Source organism: Euprymna scolopes, chromosome 8 (assembly GCF_053919585.1).
Source record: "Euprymna scolopes isolate OS-2025 chromosome 8, ASM5391958v1, whole genome shotgun sequence".
In the NCBI taxonomy this organism is placed as follows: domain Eukaryota; kingdom Metazoa; phylum Mollusca; class Cephalopoda; order Sepiida; family Sepiolidae; genus Euprymna; species Euprymna scolopes.
Window position 1 is genome coordinate 52,283,865 of NC_136489.1, and position 20,912 is coordinate 52,304,776.

The window sequence follows — 20,912 nt, forward strand, 5'->3', positions numbered from 1 at the left end:
AGATTATATTTAAAATAAAATTTTGATTCATCATCATAAGCAAGATTATATTTAAAATAAAATTTTGATTCATCATCATAAGCAAGATCATATATTTCAAATCAAATTTTGATTGATCATCATAAGCAAGATTATATTTAAAATAAAATTTTGATTCATCATCATAAGCAAGATTATATTTAAAATAAAATTTTGATTCATCATCATAAGCAAGATTATATTTAAAATAAAATTTTGATTCATCATCATAAGCAAGATTATATTTAAAATAAAATTTTGATTCATCATCATAAGCAAGATTATATTTAAAATAAAATTTTGATTCATCATCATAAGCAAGATTATATTTAAAATAAAATTTTGATTCATCATCATAAGCAAGATTATATTTAAAATAAAATATTGATTCATCATCATAAGCAAGATTATATTTAAAATAAAATTTTGATTCATCATCATAAGCAAGATTATATTTAAAATAAAATTTTGATTCATCATCAGAAGCAAGATTATATTTAAAATAAAATTTTGATTCATCATCAGAAGCAAGATTATATTTAAAATAAAATTTTGATTCATCATCATAAGCAAGATCATATATTTCAAATCAAATTTTGATTGATCATCATAAGCAAGATTATATTTAAAATAAAATTTTGATTCATCATCATAAGCAAGATTATATTTAAAATAAAATTTTGATTCATCATCATAAGCAAGATTATATTTAAAATAAAATTTTGATTCATCATCATAAGCAAGATTATATTTAAAATAAAATTTTGATTCATCATCATAAGCAAGATTATATTTAAAATAAAATTTTGATTCATCATCATAAGCAAGATTATATTTAAAATAAAATTTTGATTCATCATCATAAGCAAGATTATATTTAAAATAAAATATTGATTCATCATCATAAGCAAGATTATATTTAAAATAAAATTTTGATTCATCATCAGAAGCAAGATTATATTTAAAATAAAATTTTGATTCATCATCAGAAGCAAGATTATATTTAAAATAAAATTTTGATTCATCACCATAAGCAAGATTATATTTAAAATCAAATTTTGATTCATCATCATAAGCAAGATCATATATTTCAAATCAAATTTTGATTCATCATCATACGCAAGATTATATTTAAAATAAAATTTTGATTCATCATCATAGCAAGATTATATTTAAAATAAAATTTTGATTCATCATCATAAGCAAGATTATATTTAAAATAAAATTTTGATTCATCATCAGAAGCAAGATTATATTTAAAATAAAATTTTGATTCATCATCAGAAGCAAGATTATATTTAAAATAAAATTTTGATTCATCACCATAAGCAAGATTATATTTAAAATCAAATTTTGATTCATCATCATAAGCAAGATCATATATTTCAAATCAAATTTTGATTCATCATCATAAGCAAGATCATATACTTCAATTCAAATTTTGATTCATCATCATAAGCAAGATCATATATTTCAAATCAAATTTTGATTCATCATCATAAGCAAGATCATATATTTCAAATCAAATTTTGATTCATCACCATAAGCAAGATTATATATTTCAAATCAAATTTTGATACATCATCATAAGCAAGATCATATATTTCAAATCAAATTTTGATTCATCATCATAAGCAAGATCATATATTTAAAATCAAATTTTGATTCATCATAAGCAAGATCATATATTTCAAATAAAATTTTGATACATCATCATAAGCAAGATCATATATTTAAAATCAAATTTTGATTCATCACCATAAGCAAGATTATATATTTCAAATAAAATTTTGATTGATCATCATAAGCAAGATCATATATTTCAAATCAAATCTTGTTGCTGAAGCACGATCTTCTGAATAACAATTTTTTCTCACGTCTTACATTTTCGACAAACAAAATATTTTAATAATCAAAATTGAAATGTCGCATCATTTTATTATGGAATGCTTCAGATTGCTTTTGGACATCTTGAATGAATCGAGCATCAGTTTTTGAGTAGCATAAAATATTCCAGAATGATAGGAAGTCAGTAAAGGATGATGAGTAGTTTAGGAGGAGTAAGGAAGTCAGAACACCAGAGTTGATTGGACAAATAAAAAGTTTCATGGCTTAGGACGATCATGTATCTATGGCGACAATAAGTGCACAATTTGATGTCAGTGTGGGAACTGTGCACACAATTATTCTTGATGAACTGAAGGTGCGGAAGAATTGCACGAAGTTTGTCTCAAGGCTTCAGTCCACAACTCCATCCTTGTCGCAGACTATTTGCCCAAGATCCCTATAATCCGAACCTGCTCCCTGTGACTTTTGGCTATTCTCTAAACTCAAGGAAAACCTTAGAGGCTGTCATTATGTGACAATTGAGAGGATAAAAGAGGTGTAATGAAGGTCATTCACATGCTCACCAAATAGGATTTCCATGGGACCTTCTAGAAGTTGTTGGAACGGTACAAGTGCATTGCAGCTGGAGAATGTGTTATCAAAAAAAGTGCCCATACAAAAAAAGTCTGGAAACTTACTGAAGGCACCTCGTAATGAACAAACAAAAATTTAAGAAAATCAACAATCCAATTCATTATTAACTCCCAATATAAAATACTGCTCACATACTCCGTAATAATCCAAATATCTTTGTTAAAAAAACCCTATAAGCAAACATACGTAAAATATTTAATAAATCCGGCTATCACACCTAACTACAAATAATTTTGATTGCACGAAAAAAAAAAAAAAATCCCCAAGAATTAACAATTATTTTGGTAGTACGTTATGCGCGCGTATTCTGTGTCTAGTTTTCAATCACGCACAATAGATAGAGGGGAAAGATGAATGTGTGTTGTGTTTATGTTTTACAACTATATTAGTGTAAATAGAAAGATGAGATTGTTTTAATTGGTCTCAGTTTGTCGAAGGTTTCTTTACATATAACTTTTTTTTTTTAATATATATACTAACGGAAGGGATCGATCTCGTCCGGTCGTAAAATACGCTTAAATATATTATTTATTCTGACTCTTTAGCAGCTATCTTATTAGTTAAAAAACAAATCAAAATTGTTCCACATGTCCAAAAATCTCCTATATATAAACTTTCACCTGTTAAGAACAAATAATCAGAGAAGAGTTTGATAGAAACCGTTTCGCGTACACAAAGTCACTTATATATATATATATATATATATATATATATATATATATATATATATATATATATATATATATATATATACCAACTGTAAACTTTTATACAACGTCTAGGACCACTCGGCCATATGTCACTAGGACAATTCTTAGTTGGTTTTTGTTAATGTTAAACCTATGTTGTTATTCAAGGTTTTCTCTCTCTATCAGAGGTGTCTAAATTGCATTCAGCTCTCTGGAGTCCGAACACGGTACCCCCGTAATAATAATAAAGGGTTAGGTTCGAGACTCCTAACAAATGGTTCCCCAGTTCGATACAAAACACCTGACGATGTCCGGAGGGCAAAACGGCCGAAACGTTGTGACAATGTGACAAGATGAGGAAGTCAGTCCGACAATCTCAATCAATGAAAATACCTCATCTCAAAAATACAGACAATTACTGGCTTCCACTGTCGGGCATTTTTTCCAGTGGCAATTATTGGAAGCCACTGTCTGTGATTGTCAGCATTGTTCGTTACTGGCGGTTAGTGCTGGGTTGGGCCAATAACCTGCAGGTACTGGCGGATTCTAAAAAAAAACAAAAAACAAAAAAACAAGCATTTAAGGGAAAAACATTAGAACATACTTATTTATCATGCCTAAATCTGTATAACTTTTTAAAAAATTACGAAATATGGCCCTTTAGAAAAATAATATGAGTAAAAGCAAAAGTTTTCGAAGCTAGCGTTACTCACTGTATATTAAGTCTTTAGCGTGATCGAAATCAGTGGTAGATAACTGCCTTCTACCGATGACAGTATTTTTCAAGTCGGCCATCATTTTTCTTCTCGGTATACTGCACGCACGCATTTTTTTCTAAAAGCACATCTTTCTACTGGTCAATTTTTAGGGCATTCATCGTCAACATTAAGACCAAGAAGGAAAAAGTAATTATCTTTAACACTTGCCTCCAGGGTTCGATTCTAACCTTATCCTAATATCATTTTCACTTATCTAGTATGTTTTCTTACTTATATGAGAAAGCGACAGCCCTTTCATGTAACAGATCCCTATATATCTAAAAGCCTTCTATACTAATAACTTCTTCCCTAGGACAACTAGACTTTAGAATCCGCTTTATGCTTCCTGCTTACTTGACATGAGTTTAAATGTAATGTAAACCGACATTTCTCTCATCTACTTATATAATTATCTGTAAACATGGTCCCAAAAAGTGGAGGCATTCCTCGTTTGGGGTGAATAAGAGTAAAATAAATAAATAAATCTATATATCTATAAAAGTGAGAATGTGTGTAAGGACAACTTTAAACCTATATTTGATTGATATACAGACTTAAAATTTGGTATGTAGGGTATTCAGACAGGTGAAAAACTTAAATCGGTTTTCAACCAGGAAAAAAGGCTGCTAAACGGGCCAAGGCTGAAAAATTGATAATAAATCATCGGATTTTTAAATATCTGTTTGGCAATTGTTTTACGAATGCGCATACGCAAATCGTTCATATAACAATTTACTTATGTTAAGAATAAGTAGATTCGAAAACTTTGAAAGATTGTGGCAAGCTGGCCTAATGGTTATTGCACTTGACTCACTCTCTTTAGGTTCTGTTTTCGATCTCAGATCGAGTATTTTTTTACTTAAAAGAAGCGAACTAATTAGAAAAGCATAATACTGGCATACACATGTTTCAGTTTCTTCCCGTTTTTTTTAACTTCCTGTTTTAAGAAGAGAATTTAACGTTATATTTAATATCGGGCAACGCCGGGAACATCAGCTAGTAAATAAATAAAGAAGAGGCCCTTCTAAAGTAATTTTTATTTTGTTTCCATCTAGCGTTCTCCTTATTGACCAGCTTGATTTTCCCTACATTAAAAACCACCAATATGAGTACTTAAGCAGAATACCGATCGTGTTATTTTGTATATAGGATTTTCAAGTTAAAGTGAAGTTTTACGATATCTTTTGTACATCAAATTGTTAGATGAAAGTACAAAACAGTTTTTAAAAATCTCCCTTACTCATGTTAAGAATGGGTTTCTGAATAATAACGCTATCGGAACGTTGCTCGGGAGCCAACACGTTATATGTAGTTTCAGTCGCAAAGGTTGCAAAATATAAGAAATAACTTCAACTCGCTTTTTCTTTGTAGCAACGAAATTTATTTTCTTATCATTACGGGCCTGACTTCAACCACGTGATCATTTCTCTAACGTTCTTTCGTTTCATGCTATCGAACGTTCCCTTGTTTCATGCTTCACGTCTCTCCCGAGATCTCCAACGTTATTCACGTCTCCCTCATGATCGTTCTCTTTCTCCTTTTTGTCGTTTTTTTTTTCTTTACCGGTGACGTCATTTCGCAAGCATTTGCATATAGCCGTCCGCGCTATGTTACACTATTATTTCATCACGGTCCGTATTCTGCATAAGTACCTCAATATGTTTTATTCAGTCCTCGTGGGGAGAAGATAAATAAATAGGAATCATAGCTTGTATTTGCCTATCCTTCATTTTCTTGTCTGCGGATCAGGATTTTTTTCTCAACAATTTCTCGGTATTAACGCATCAAATTCCGCCTGTAACGCTTGAACGGAATTTTTTAAATTCATCTTGCGCTTTCAATGCTATTAACACATTACAATCGTCACACCCAAGTAAAGCCTCGCTTCTTGTAAAGCCTCATTCGTCATATTCTTACAGTCTAGAATGCATCACGTAACGAGACGAACTTCCTGCTCTGTTTCTGCAGAAATCCTCTTACTCAACTGCTTCCAACGTTCTTTCTCAGAAAGGCGGTCATCAGATTTATTTTGGCTGTACAATTCCTTAAAAGGAAATGGCAAAATTATAATTACAGTCTTCGGAGTTTCATTTCTCAATATAAAAATGAAAAATATAAATAATAAAAAAATTATTATTATTATTATTATTATTATTATTATTATTATTATTATTATTGGTTCCCTGACAAAAGGAGGGTGGACCTGTAAATTCACCCTCGTCTGTTCGTCCGTTCGTCTGTCCGCACTTATAACTACACCTTGAAATATTTTGAAATTTTGCACAAACATTAAACATGATATGATTTAAAAACAACAGAACGGATATCTGGGGAAACTCCGGTTGCCCCTTTGGGGTGCTTTTCGGGTTAAAATAGCTAAAATTGACACTTTTGTGCTTATTATAAAAAAATAATGCTTGGATTTTCTGAAAAGTTGTAACTAACTGATTTCTATATAATTTTGTTTGTCTATACTTCGCAATAACTCTTGGGTGTGTCTCAGGGGTTCTTTTAGGGCTAATAAAAACACTCCATTTTTGGGACCATTTTACCATATTTGTTCAAAGTTTTTTTTGAGGATGTCTATTTAGCAGTTTTGCATTGTGCTGAACACAACTTTAAATATGTTAAGGTATGATGACTTTTTGGGCTAAATGGGGGGGGGGCAAATGATGGACTTAATCATTTCTTTTTTTGTATGGTGCAGAACTTAAATTCACGTATGTTAAGGCCTAAAACTGCACCGTTTGTTGATTTTCACCAGGATTTGACGTCCCCTGGGGACTTTTGGGGCGAAATGGTGTTGGGATGCTGAACTTTTTTATGCCTTGTTCACTGCGCTATCACGGGGTGAGGAATATGCATTATTATTATTATTATTATTATTATTATTATTGTTATTGTTATTATTATTATTATTATTATTATTATTATTATTATTATTATTATTATATGTATATATTAATACGATAGCGTGTGTGTTATTTTCTGTGTCACACTTACATCCGGGTCGTTTAATTGTTATGTACTTCCATTTCTTGTCATAAATAATTTTACCAATAATTCTTCATAAGTTTTGATTTCAGTTTCGATTATAGATGATGGCTTAAGTCATCTATTTTTTTAGAAATAATTTTATCAAGAATTCTTCATATGTTTTGGTTTCGGTTTTGATTATGGATGAAGGAACTCAAGTTATATATATATATATATATATATATATATATATATATATATATATATATTCGGTTTCGATTCAAGCTAATGCACGCAAGTCATATGGATATATTTTTTACTTTTGAAATTGCAACTTTATAATATATAAAAATCGATAGAACATTAACTCTATAATAATTAGAGCTATGACAAGAGAATATTCTGATTATTGTTTTGACTCTCGAGTATATATCCGACACAGTTAGACACAGTTAATCAATCGAGAACCCCATCACTCTATCTAAAAACATATAAGATATTAACTGATTTATAGCCGAGAGTCAAAATAATAAAAAGGATATTCTCTTGTCATAGCCCTAATAATAATATATACGGAATCTGCAAGAATTAAAATATCACATTTAAGCGTACTTTACGACCGGGCTTTGCCATGTGTTCGTGCTAGCTTAGATAAATACTTTTGCAGTTTTAACAAAAAAGCTACAATCAAATAGCAGAACATCTATAGAATGCCAACATCAATATATTACATATGAATGAGTCCTTTGTGGAATTTCCACAGGTCTCGCTAGTTATTATTATTATTATTATTATTATCATTATTATTATTATTATTATTATTATTTTGTCACATTTTGTATATGGGTGTTATTATTGTCAATTGTATCCTGTATCAACTGATGTGGAGCCAAGGTTGGGGCAGATAAAAGGAAAACACGGAACACGGATTAGGTGTAAGAAATAATATAAATTAAAATATAAATAATAATAAAATAAAAGGTAAGCGGGGTTTACTATCCAGTGGTGTCCGATATGGATAGTCGTACGCGCTGCGCACTACTCGTACTCCTGCTGATTTTACGGTATTACGATACTGTCTCCTGAGAGTTTTATCTCACATCGTAATACAGTACTGGAGAGTCTATGATGAAGGTAAGTTTCGGTCTCACAACAATAACAAATGACCATAGGCTGTCAGCATCTTATTTTCTCAGTCTTCCAGAACGTTCCACAAGATTTTGGCAGTTCTCAACAAGACAGCCTTCTGAATTACTCCAACATTGCAATGAACCCCAATATTCCTTATCCACTTGTCAAATCATTTCGTCACACTCGTCAGAATTTACATCACAACTTTTACTTTGTCCAATTTGTTTTCTCCCTTTTATGTTTTCTTACATAGATTTCAATGGACCTTTCTCGTAATATTGTTACGGCGCTTCTTTTACATCTTTTGAGATAACTCCCCACAACTACTGGCGATGTATTGTACATTCTTACCTTTCTGCTAACACAGTCGTCAAAGGGAACTTACAGTGATTTTATCAATGTGATTCTTCATATAATTCATCATGAGCTCATGTGCAGCACATATTAGGGTTTCTGTCCGAACCTTAAATTCATATTTTGACAAAAGTCGCCGGGATTTTTCCTTGCCCATTGCTTGTAGTTGATGTCTGTTGAATTGATCCTGCATTTTCTGCTCAAAGCATCTCTCTTTCGCTTTTTTAAAAAAATAATTTCTCGCTTTAACTTATTGGTTCTCTACTAGTTCGTTTGCTTGCAATTTTTCAAATTTTAACACACGCTTTAGAAGCTTTTCCCTTACAGTTGAAGATGTAAACTTTCAGTCTATTTTCTTCTTTTGTGTCGTGGAACAACAGTGAAAATAAGAACAATCAAGTCGAGATTCAGTTAAGAAACAAGTGTATTAACAATACTGTATAAAGATAGGAAAGCGTGTAAATTCCTCTGTTCAAGGAAGGCCGGTATAACAGCTAGTTTCCACATTCTAGAGTTTTTCTTACTATTTCAGCTGTTTTCATGATTGTTATTCGTTGTATTTTTCCAGTCATTCTTTTGATTCCAATTTCTCCCATTCTTTTTTCAGAGTTTTTGGGGATTGTTCCTAGTGCTCCTACTATTATAGGTATTATTTTGATTTTCTTCATCTTCCATGACCCTTTCAGCTCCCTGGATCACTCTGTGTATTTGATTCGTTTCTCCTTTTCTTTGATATTCACCTTGTGGTCAGTTGGAACAGCAAAGTCTACGCTTTGACAGGACTTTTCTTTCTTGTTAATTATTACGACATCCGGTCTTCTTGCTTGGATAGGTTTATCAGTTGGTATGTCCATGTCTCATAGAACTTTGTGATTCTCGTTTTCAAGTACTGTTGCCCGCTTATGTGTCTGTGCGTTTGAGATTATTATTATTATTATTATTATTATTATTATTATTATTATCATTATTATTATTATTATTATTATTATTATTATTAGTAGTAGTAGTAGTAGTATATTCATTAGAAGTTCTCACACATATCATCAGAGATTACTCACTGACAACAACCGGTAATATTCCCTGGAGTCTGTGTGACAACAAGTATTTACAAATATCCAGTGCTCTTAACGTCACTCGACAACCAGCGCAGATGATTTCGCATTATTGTTACAACTGTTTACCATTAGTTTATGACCGTTAACGGTGATTGGTATTCACTAGAGTTTTGGTGACAAAACGCTTTCCTAAAGCCACAGTGTTCTCCGAACTCTTCTATTGGAGGTTTGATTAGTGCTCTCCTTCCTTATTCATTCCATCTTCCCTGACCCTTCATGACTCATCTCTTAAACTATATCCAGTGGTGAGGCTCCAGATTGCGAGCTTTGGGGAGTGTTGAGCCACCCTTTAATTGCCACTGCTCCCAGGTCCACTTGACTTGAAAACAACAAATATATTCTATTAAAAAAAATTTCTTCCGAATCTTTTAATGCAGCATTAAATAACCTGAAAAGAGTTGATATGCCGTAAACCAACCAACCAACCAACCAACCAACCAACCAAACAACCAAACAACCGACAAACCATGACTCTTTGGTGTGGCTATATCCTGCCGATACAAATGCTACCATTGTTGTTGGAAGGGGTGTAGTTAACTTACAATTTTGCAGTTTCAGTTTTCTTTGTGCTCGTGTTCTTTCTGTTTTTTTGTTTTATTTCTAGTACACAGAAAAATCAATGGTAAACGTCTGTTGCGAGAATGCATTGTCATTTGCAATGAGTAACGAAAACGTGGAGAGCTCTCGAAATCTGTGAGGACTTGCTATCACACGAACACCAAGGAACATCACGGATTATTGCCAGTAAGCAATTGCTGATGGTGGCATGTATGAGAACTTCTAGTGAGTAAATATTAATATTATTATTAATAATAATAATAATAATAAAGCACAAAATTGTAAATTATTCTTTTCCCCCAAAAGAATGTAGTGTTTTCATCGACTAGCATCACATTGAAGAGCCGACGAAGGTGGAAATACCAAAGAGAGAAATCACTAACCAAACATCCAGTGTATGAATGCGAAAAGAACTGAGACCTTGGAGGATTATTGCCACCTAAATCCTAGTTATGATAGTTCTTGCTAGCGAGAAGTCAATTGCATGCAGCTGTTGCGATTAGGCACATTTAATTTTTATAGGTTATCGAAACAGCAATAATAACAATAATAATAATAATAATAATAATAATAATAATAATAATAATAATAATAATGTAAACAATTGCATCTTGAACACTCGCACAAATAGTACAAGCATAAAGCGGCAGCTGTATTTGAGAATAGAAATCACAAAATCCTATGGAACATGGACGTACAAACAGATAAACTCATTCAAGCAAGAAGACTGGATGTCATAATAGTTAACAAGAAGGAAAAGTCATGCTAGATCGTAGATTTCGCCGTTCTAGCAAAACAATGAGTGAATGTCAAGGAGATAGAGAAGCGAAGCAAGTATACAGAACTGACCAGAGAGCTGAAAGGGATATGGAAGATGAAGAAAGTCAAGATAATACCAATAATAGTAGGAGCACTAGGAACAATCCCGAAAAAATGGGAAAGATTAGAATAAGGAGAATAACTAAAAAAATACAATGGATAATAATAATTAAAACGACTGGAATATTAAGAAAAAAACCCTGAATACAGGAACTACTACACTTGAGCTACAAAACGGTAACTGGTCATATAGAAACTGCAATAAACATAAAACCAAAAGATAGTGGAACATTAAGTGAAAAATGAAACAGTAAGATTATAAGCTACCTACCCCCCCCCTAAAAAAGAAGAAGTGTTGGTATCAACTGACACCCCAAAAATAGTAGAAAGGTTAAGTAGGATGGAAAGATCGAGAAGGAAAACACTAACCAGACCTCCACAGGATAAGTACAAAGCGGACAGGAACCTTTGGGGGCTTATTGCCACTCAAATCTCAGTGAAGGTTAATGGTCGGTGCCAGCGAAAAATCAATAATAAACAGCTGCTTCCAAAGGTTATTGAAAGAGGTTGAAAGTACTGGATACATGGAGAGACTTGTCGTCACCCAGATTCCAGGGAACACCACAGATTCTTATTGGTGTGTAATCTCTAATAATGACCTGTGTGAGAACCCGTAATGAATGATGATGATGATGATGATGATGATGATGATGATGATGATGATGATGATGATGATGATGATGATAAATAAATTAATAAATAAATAAATCTACGAGTCCAGATTTATTCCAAAGCAACTACATGAGATAGAAATAATTCATGGTCAACAAAACTTTATTAAGAATATAATTAAGATTCGTAATTATTCATGGCTGATGGGACGAGAACAATCTACCCCTGTGAATTAAATAATTGTTGGAATACTGTACTAATTCCCGAGTTCGATGTAAAGGTTTCCACGTTCAACAAGACGCACCTAAAGAGAGTCAGAAGTTAAATCAACTGAAACGTCATGATTACCACATTCAAAACGAAAACAAATAATCCAAATAATCGATCCTATTCTTAAAAGTTCCTCAAGAGATCTAAATGTAATTGGAATTATTTTGAATCATTCAAATTAACAATGTAAACAATGTTTTTAATAAAAGAACACTTTTGATTATATCTAAAGCTGTTTTAAGAATGGTCTAAATTTGTGGCGCATACCATTAAACAAGACTAGAGGACAAACGCATGTGTAAACTACAAAGAGAACCAAAAAACAAAACAAGCACTAGAATTGAGCACCGATTATTACGCGATTATCTCATTTTCGAGTACTTTCTCCTCAGTAGTCTTTATGATATACCTCTTGACATATCATTCATTCTTGCACCGGAAAAAGGTCTACATCGACAATACAGGAAACTATTTCAACATATATAAATATTTTTTTAACTTGGTTTTCGTTACAAAAAAAAATGTGCAAGATTATAAATTGAGTGGCAAAAGACTCTCGATCTTTATATCACATAAAAGGAACCAATTTCCCATTATCATCGTTATGTTACTATGCAAACGTTATATAAACAATAATACCGATATTTCGAAAGTTAACAGTTTTAAATAAGCAGAAATATTTTTCAAAAATAAACAATATAAACAAAACATTTTTTAAACAAACACTTTTTATTTATTTTAAACAATCTATACAGAAAATTTTATTTAAACAATATAAAAATTTTCTTTTATAATTTTAAACTTTTATATTTTTACTTTTAAACAATATAAATATAATTTTACATAATTTGATGGATAAAACAGCCATCCTGAACAGATACGTAGAATATATTGAAGACCATTTTTATGACGACAGAGGAAATCAGCCCGAGATTACCAAACCGATAGAAGGACCATCGATCTTAGAGGCAGAATTGAAAATGTCATCAAAGAAATGAACGAATGAAAGGCTATTGGACCAGACTCTATACTAGTGGAAACGTATGAAACACCTGATAAAATAGGCATTAATAAGCTATTTGTTCTTCTCAATAGCATTTATGACACTGGAAAGATCCCAGCAGATATGCTTATCTCCACTTTCATCACACTCACCAAGAAACCTGGAACAACCGACTGTGAATGTCACAGAACGATTAACCTGATGAGCCATGCATTGAAGCTTCTACTGAAAATACTAATGATGAATAGGGCTATGACAACAGCATATTCTTTTATCGTTTTGACAAAGTTAATCAACCGAGAACTACAACACTATATAAAAGCATATAGGATATCAACGGATACACACTTGAGAACCAAAACAATGAAAAGAATATGCTGTTGTCCTAGCCTTAATGATGATATTGCGAAATATCAGAAGTGCAGTTTGAATTTGTCGCAGATAAGGGCATAGCAAATGCCATATTCACAATGACAATGCTGACAGAAAGATGTATACAGAAGCATAAAGACCTCTACCTGTGTTTTATGGATTTCTCAAAAGCTTTTGATAAAGTAAGACATGAAGACCTATTTAAAATGCTAAATAAATTAGACATTGATGGGAAAGATCTTAGAATTATGTGCAACCTCTATTGGAGACAAAACGCAACAGTTAGAATAGATTGAGAGCATAGTAAAGAAACATTAATAAGAAAAGGAGTTCACCAAGGGTTAGGGTTTTGTCACCAGATTTATTTAACCCCTATAGTGAAAACATATCGAGAGAAATTGAGGACATCAAAGGTACAAGTTTGGGTGGACACAACATTAACCATCTTAGGTATGCAGACTACACTGCCTTAAAAGCAAAATCCGAAGAGATTCTGCAACACATGCTGGATATCGTGGTGGAAGCAAGTGAAAGTAAGGCACTTGCTTTAAACATCTCAAAAACGGTAAGCATGACAGTATCCAAGAACACCCAAGTTCTAACATGCAAGCTACAATGTCGCAATGTACTAGTTAAACAAGCTTTTGAATTCAAATATCTGTAGTAGTAATTCTTCTAATGCAGTCACCCCCAAAGACAGAAAGTCTGTTCTATTTGTTGTCAATACACAGAAACTGGGAGAAGAAGAAAAAGAAGAAGAAGAAGAAGAAGAAGAAGAAGAAACGGTTCGCGTGGTTTTATGTAAAAGAGAACGAGACTAACTGCGAGAATTCCCGAGATTTGAGCGGAATAAAAGACCGAACTCGGACGGATAGGCGACTGTGCTTTTGCTCAAGCAGAGAAAACGGTGAGAGGAGAGGAAGGCCCCCCCCCTAAAGAAAGTTTCGATTCAAAGTGAGAAAGGAAGTGAGGCTGAAGGGCCCAGCAGTTTTCAAGCTATTTAGGCTTACAAATGGCACGCAAAGCATTTGATATCCGTCTTATTCCTGAATTTCATGGCATTTCACCTGATCACACAGTGTCCGAATGGTTGAGACAGGTGAAATTGGTGTGTGAAATGTGTGGGGTTGTATACCAGAGATTAACACATGACCAAAGGCTGGCTTGAAGCAAGTAAAACGAGCCTCGTGGTATTTGCGCCGAACCCTTTTGTGGCATATGACAAGTTTGTCCCCTGGGGAAACTGTCGATGAATTCCTGGGTGACCTGCAGGATTTTGCACGGTTAGTAGAAGAAACCCCCTTTGATCAATGGCTCAGTTGCGCTTTCGTGTCAGAACTCCCCAGTTCTGTAAGGTAACAATTACGGGAATCTTTCAGAATAGAACAAATAACCCTGGAGTAAAATCTTTCGAGTCCCCGAGCTCTTATGACGGAGGAGGCAGAAGTGGAGGAACCCGTCGCTGCAGCAATCAGGAGACACAGAAGTCTTCCTCGCGTGCCTGTGGACCAACCTTTAACCCCTGACCAGCAGGATGCAGTTACAATGCAGTGCCACAAGTGTGTAGGTTCCAATCACTTTACCAGAAACTGCCGGCAGCCCGGGGGCAAATCAGGCAGGGTGCTTCCAGAGATATACTGTTATCGATGCAAGAAGCAAGGACATGTGGCATCAAGGTGCCCTGGAAATGAGGCAAGAGGCGAAAGGTCAGCACCACTCTCTCCCACATAAACTAGAGGAGGTTCTCCCCGTGATAAAGGTAAAGATCGACGGGCTAGTCGGATAGTGTTGGTGGATTCTGGCTGCTCAGCATCTGTTGTAAGTGGGTTGTTATGTCAACCTAAAATACGGAAAAATACCGCAATTCTGACAGCAGGACGGAAGTGTCTGTTAAGCGATGGTGTTGGCAGCATAACATTAACATTAGCCAACAGGAATTCTCTGAAGACTGATGTACTAGTGGTAGACAGCAAACAATAGGGGTTTGACCTCCTTCTGGGGATGGACGTTTAGAAATTTGGCGGTGTGCACATTGATATGGGAGGCAAGACACATTTTGTTGGGACAGCTTTTGCTTTGGGTGCGACTAATTAGCTGGAACAACTCGATTTTCGCGTGGAATTCGACCAGCGCACCAAAACCTGGACTGTGTCATGGAAGTGGTCCGATGATCAGCCACCACAAAAATTATACAATAGAGTGCCAGAGTATAACATCCCTGCGAAAGCCCGCAGAGACTATGATAATTAGCTACAAGCCTGGATTAATAATGGATGGTTGATTCCATACTCAGAGAATGAATTGGGGACCCCAAAGGGCCTGATCCCACTAATGGCGGTCATTCAGTAGAACCAACAATAGGTGAGGCTAGTGCTCGACTATTGGGAGTTGAATAAGCATATAGACCCATTTACGGCCCGTGTAGACATATGCACCGAAAAATTGAGAGAATGGCGGCAGGCGGGATCAAAGGTGTTGGACCTTCGTAAGGTATACCTTCAAGTAAGCGTGCACAAATCACTGTGGCCATACCAAGCAGTAATGATCAAAGGACAGAGGTATTGCTTGACCTGCATGGGGTTTGGACTCAATGTAGCACCATCCATCATGCAAACCATTGTTGATGCTATCCCGACGAAGGACAAGCATATACAGCAGGCAACATTCGCTTATATTGAGGATGTATATGTAGACGAAAGTGTTGTGCCTGCAGCACATATGAGGGAGTATCTTAGCAACTTCGAACTTCTCTGCAAAGAACAACAAAAAAAAAATGCAGGATGATGCTACAGGGTGGGACGACAAAGTAAATGACGCCCTTCTCAACACCATGATCAAGGAGATTCTTACCAGACTCCACAAAGAAGATCCGGCGCAAGGCAAATGGTGCATCAAAGGCAAAGCTCTTGGCGTCTGAATCGATGCAATATCTCTCGTTACCGGTGTATCATTGATATATAATAGGGATTGTGATAGAGGATGCATGCTGATTACGTCCAGAAAATTTTCAATAAACGAAAATGATATAACTTCACTAATGAGTTAGAAACAATGTTTTTGTTTTCATTTTTTCTTTTTCATTATTGAGCTATGATTGCGGGCTCGACAACGAAGAAAAAAATGATTATAACTAGGACTAGGACAACAGTATATTCCTTTCATTCTTTGGATTCTCGAGTGTGTATCCGTTAATATCTTATATGCTTTTATATAGAGTGATGTGATTCTTGGTTGATTAACTGTGCCTGTGTCCGATATATACTCGAGAGTCAAAACATCGAAAAGAATATGCTGTTGTCATAAATCTAGTTATAACTCACTGATGAAGGTCTGAGTTGACTGAAATATTTTATTTATATTCTTTTCTATCTTTTTTTTATTCTCTGGCATCGAATTATGTTTATAAAATGATTTCATAAATGTGCCATTTTTTTTTTTACGAAGTCAACCACTGGAATCTAATGCGTGGACACACAGAAACCACAAACAAGCACTTGCATACCGACATCTGAGTCATATATATCAAGGGAGATATAAATATATATGCGGTTTGGGAAACATGTATCAATTATATTTATATCCGCTTTTTACGCGGAAGCATAATGGGCCTAATGGATACGCTCTCAGAATATGAAATCAATCATCAGATATATTTTCAGTAAATTACGCAGTAACTTTAAAAAATATATGTTCAACTACCCCCAAGACATACGTAAAACAAAAATTTAATGAATTGTTTATAATGGAGTATTATATTTTGAGCTTGATATGCGGTAAAACAGACAAACAAACAAACAAAAAAGTTTTCCTTTTGACGGTTTTATAATTGTTGAAGAGCTTCTGTGAAAATTGCCGTGAAAGTTAAACAGTTAACAGAATCCGCGATGCATCTAAGAGAGAGAAGAGAGCAATTCTCCGAAAAAAAGATTGTCACGCATGAACGGAGACGACAATGATTCTTAAATGAATGATAATTCCTACATTGAAATCGAGAGTTCCGCTTTGTTCTACGCGAGCGGCGCACACACCCATTTTTGTTTTTAATTCCCGGACATTTTGTTTTCTAAATTAGATTCTACTTCACGTTTCTGCAATTTTTTTTTTAAATGAGGATTGGTTATTCGTATTATTTGGATTCATCGGACTACTGCTCTCATCTTGAGTGTGATTTTCACAACGTTTCGGTCGATGTAAACTCCGACCTTCTTCAGGTGTATCTTGTCGAACTTGGGAATGTTTCCATCGAACTCGAGAATTTGGACGAAATTTCGAGCGGAACCCTTTATTTACTTGACGGGGTATCGTGTTCTTGTTCCTTCAGCCATGACTGGATAGAGGTCCTAAGTAATTCGCAATTGTATTTTTCGGTCGCCTACACTGAGGATTTAACCTTCAACCTTCGGGAAAATATCACTTTTTACAATTGATTTTTCCAAATACTCTAGTCACGGGTCCTTGCGGACAATGCTAGCATAAATTTTAAGAGCCTTAAACCTATATTTATTTCTAGTTGTAAATATTACTATTTATTGCTAATTATTACTATATATTATTATTAATGTATCTCTCTCTCTCTCTCTCTCTCTCTCTCTCTCTCTATATATATATATATATATATATATATATATATATATATATATATATATATATATATATATATATATAAATGTTTTTACTTATTACTTCTATATATTATCTATTGTTTATAATTACAGGTTCCCATATCGTATTAAATTTTGGATAAGATGCACCTGAAGAAGGTCGGGGTTACATTGACCGAAACATTGTGAAAATCATACTCAAGATGAGAGCAGTAGCTCGATGAATCCCCCCCCCAAAAAAAAATTGTACTTAGATGCAACTATACAACCCTTCTACAAAGGTACTTCCGGTCAGTCCTGTCTTAATTTAATACATCATTATAGTTGGTTTCTTACGCTTAAGTTTGAAATAGCATAACAACCAAGGTAATATCGTACAGAAGACACTAGTTAATAAATCATCCGATAGAAATGATAAATCAAGTCCCATATCACTAGGCTGCATGTTTTAGCGATGCATACGAATGGTCTACGTTGCAGGTGATAGATAATTATCCAAAGGATAAAGGGAAGCGCAGGGAAATGAAAATTCCCTGGTTGAAATCATTACATTCCGATCGCAGAGTTTAGGGCATGAAAAATGACCTAAAATTGGAAACAATCGGACGTCTTACATTTTAACCGGGATTAGAATTGCTAAAAACGCAAAACAAAGGAATAATCGAATTCAGATTCATGAAATGTAAATATAAGAGTAAGAGAGAGAGAGAGAGAGAGAGAGAGAGAGAGAGAGAGAGAGAGAGAGAGAGAGAGAGAGAGAGAAGCAGACAGAGTCGAAATGACTAAGTAGTGAAGATATTTCTGCACCGCACCGCATACATCACACATGTCCATGCCGACTACTCGTCACTTTACTACTCTCCATCGACTTTGTAAATAAACTTAAGTTGTCTATGTTATCTGTTTGTCTGCTGTCATAAAAGACTAACAAAGTGTATGTGATTTCGTACGCGTTTGTTAAAAGTGCGACCAGAAATTATATAGATGCGACTATATAACAAGTGAATATCTCAAGTAGTCAGCCTCTGGGTGATCGATTAGAGATAAAGACCAGAATCTAAAATTATTGGTCAAGTGTGAAAATATTCTAGAATATAGGAAGGGGAGACAGATTCGGCTCTTTGCGCATGACACAGACAGTTTACTTGTCTGGTGGTAGTCAGTTGTGGCAGTTAATTTCTGGTGGTCGTCAGGAATTATTGTTTTGGTTCCGTAAGGGTTGAACTTATTTTTATTTTTTTAATTTTTTTTGTTAGCTCGTATAAAAGATCTCATTTTGCAAGTTTACTATTTAACTTATGTAAACAAGTATCATTTTAAACAAAGAATAAATAAATCAATTGCTGATAATATGGGAATCGATGTTTTTGTTTTGGAAAGAGAATTTCTTTGTTATGGCAATATGACCCAACCAGCTGTGATGGTCGAAAATCATATCAGTAAGGGTTGAATTAGAGTCGAATTAGAGCTTTTTATTATGTGAACAATCCCGAGCAACAACCGGTTGTCTCGCTGATCCAAATTGTTTAGTTGGTGACGCAAATCACAAGAATAAAAAATAACTTCGGTTGAATGAAGAAATGATTAATAACAATAATAATAATAATGATATTTTTTGTGAAGGAAACATTGCATGGTGTAAAATAGAATTGTTTAGTCTGGTGTATGATCCTTGGTTAAGGTCAGGATTTCGCTTGTGTGGGAACCTTTTGTGGAAAAATTAAATTTATGTTGGAAAATTACTTAATTAACATGCACAAGTTATTTTGCCAATTTAGCCAATCAAGGCGAATCAATTTTGACATTATGAAGATTGATTGGCAGAATGAAAAACTCAGACTTCTCAAACTCACACAGTCACCTCCCTATAAGAAGGTGCGCAGAGCGAATGTTTTGCAGTTGGAAGCCCAATTTGAATTTGAGAGTTGAGTTTATACGCCCCTCCATCCACGTTGCACCCCTCGCGCACTGAGAGTCAGATATAGAGAATTTTGAATTACCCGTCAAAAAGTTTGTGTTGAATCACTTTTTAAGCACGCTGCATTGTTGAAAATGTGAACAATCCCGAGCAACAACCTGTATATGCCTGTATATTTTGTTTCCTTTTCATAACTGTAGAATATCGCTTTTGTATTCAGAATATGTTTAACAATTAATCCTTATAAAAGAAAAAAAACCCAAAGCTTACGATTGGAGTAATTTATTTCTGCGAACAGAATTCGTGACTAAATCACAACCGAATGCTCTCCATTGAAGTTAATTTCTTTCAGGAGACAGCAAGTAGGAAGAAAGATTGACTAACCCAACGCCTGCAGTACAAAGCCCGTGATACGCGTATTCCCTGGGGACTTAAGACTGTAAATTTACTTTACAAGAATTTATTGTTCGACAGGATACTCAAATAAGAAATATAAAGATTTCCTTAATCCGCGGAGTTTTAAAGAAATGCGTTCTTCTCATCAGAGGAACGATATTAAGAAATGAATGTGAGATGAAGTAAAATGGAAGACTTCCATCGGGACTTATTTCACTTTAATGTGATGCTGTTTGGACTCGCGAACACCCCCCCCCCCCCAGGATCTTCCAGGAATTAATGTCACTATTTTTACAGGTACAGAACGAATTCGCATTACAGCATTTGGATGGTATTCTGATATTTCCCAATACAATGGATGGTCATTTAAAACACAAAGATAAAGTATTAGATAGTTTACGCATTCACAATCTCAGTTTAAAAGTCACGATAAGTGATTTTGTTTTAGAAAAGAAATGTAGTATCTTGGAGTCAATGTTACTGAGAGGTACTGAGCCGAACCTGAACAAAGTCAAATCTATTAAATCGATTTCGACTCCAACCACTTTGAGACAAGTAAGGGTCATACTATCAGCGGTTTATAAAACAATTTCCGATATCACCGAGCTAATTTCTGACGAGGAAGCATGCATTTTTTAATAGATGCATGTCAGTCTCTCTTGGATAACCTAAAAACGAAGCTCGCAAATATGGTAATACTGGCTTATCCCGGTCTAGATAAGGACTACAGACTGCATACAGATGACTTTGATAATTCCGACGTTAGTGGTTAATTATCATA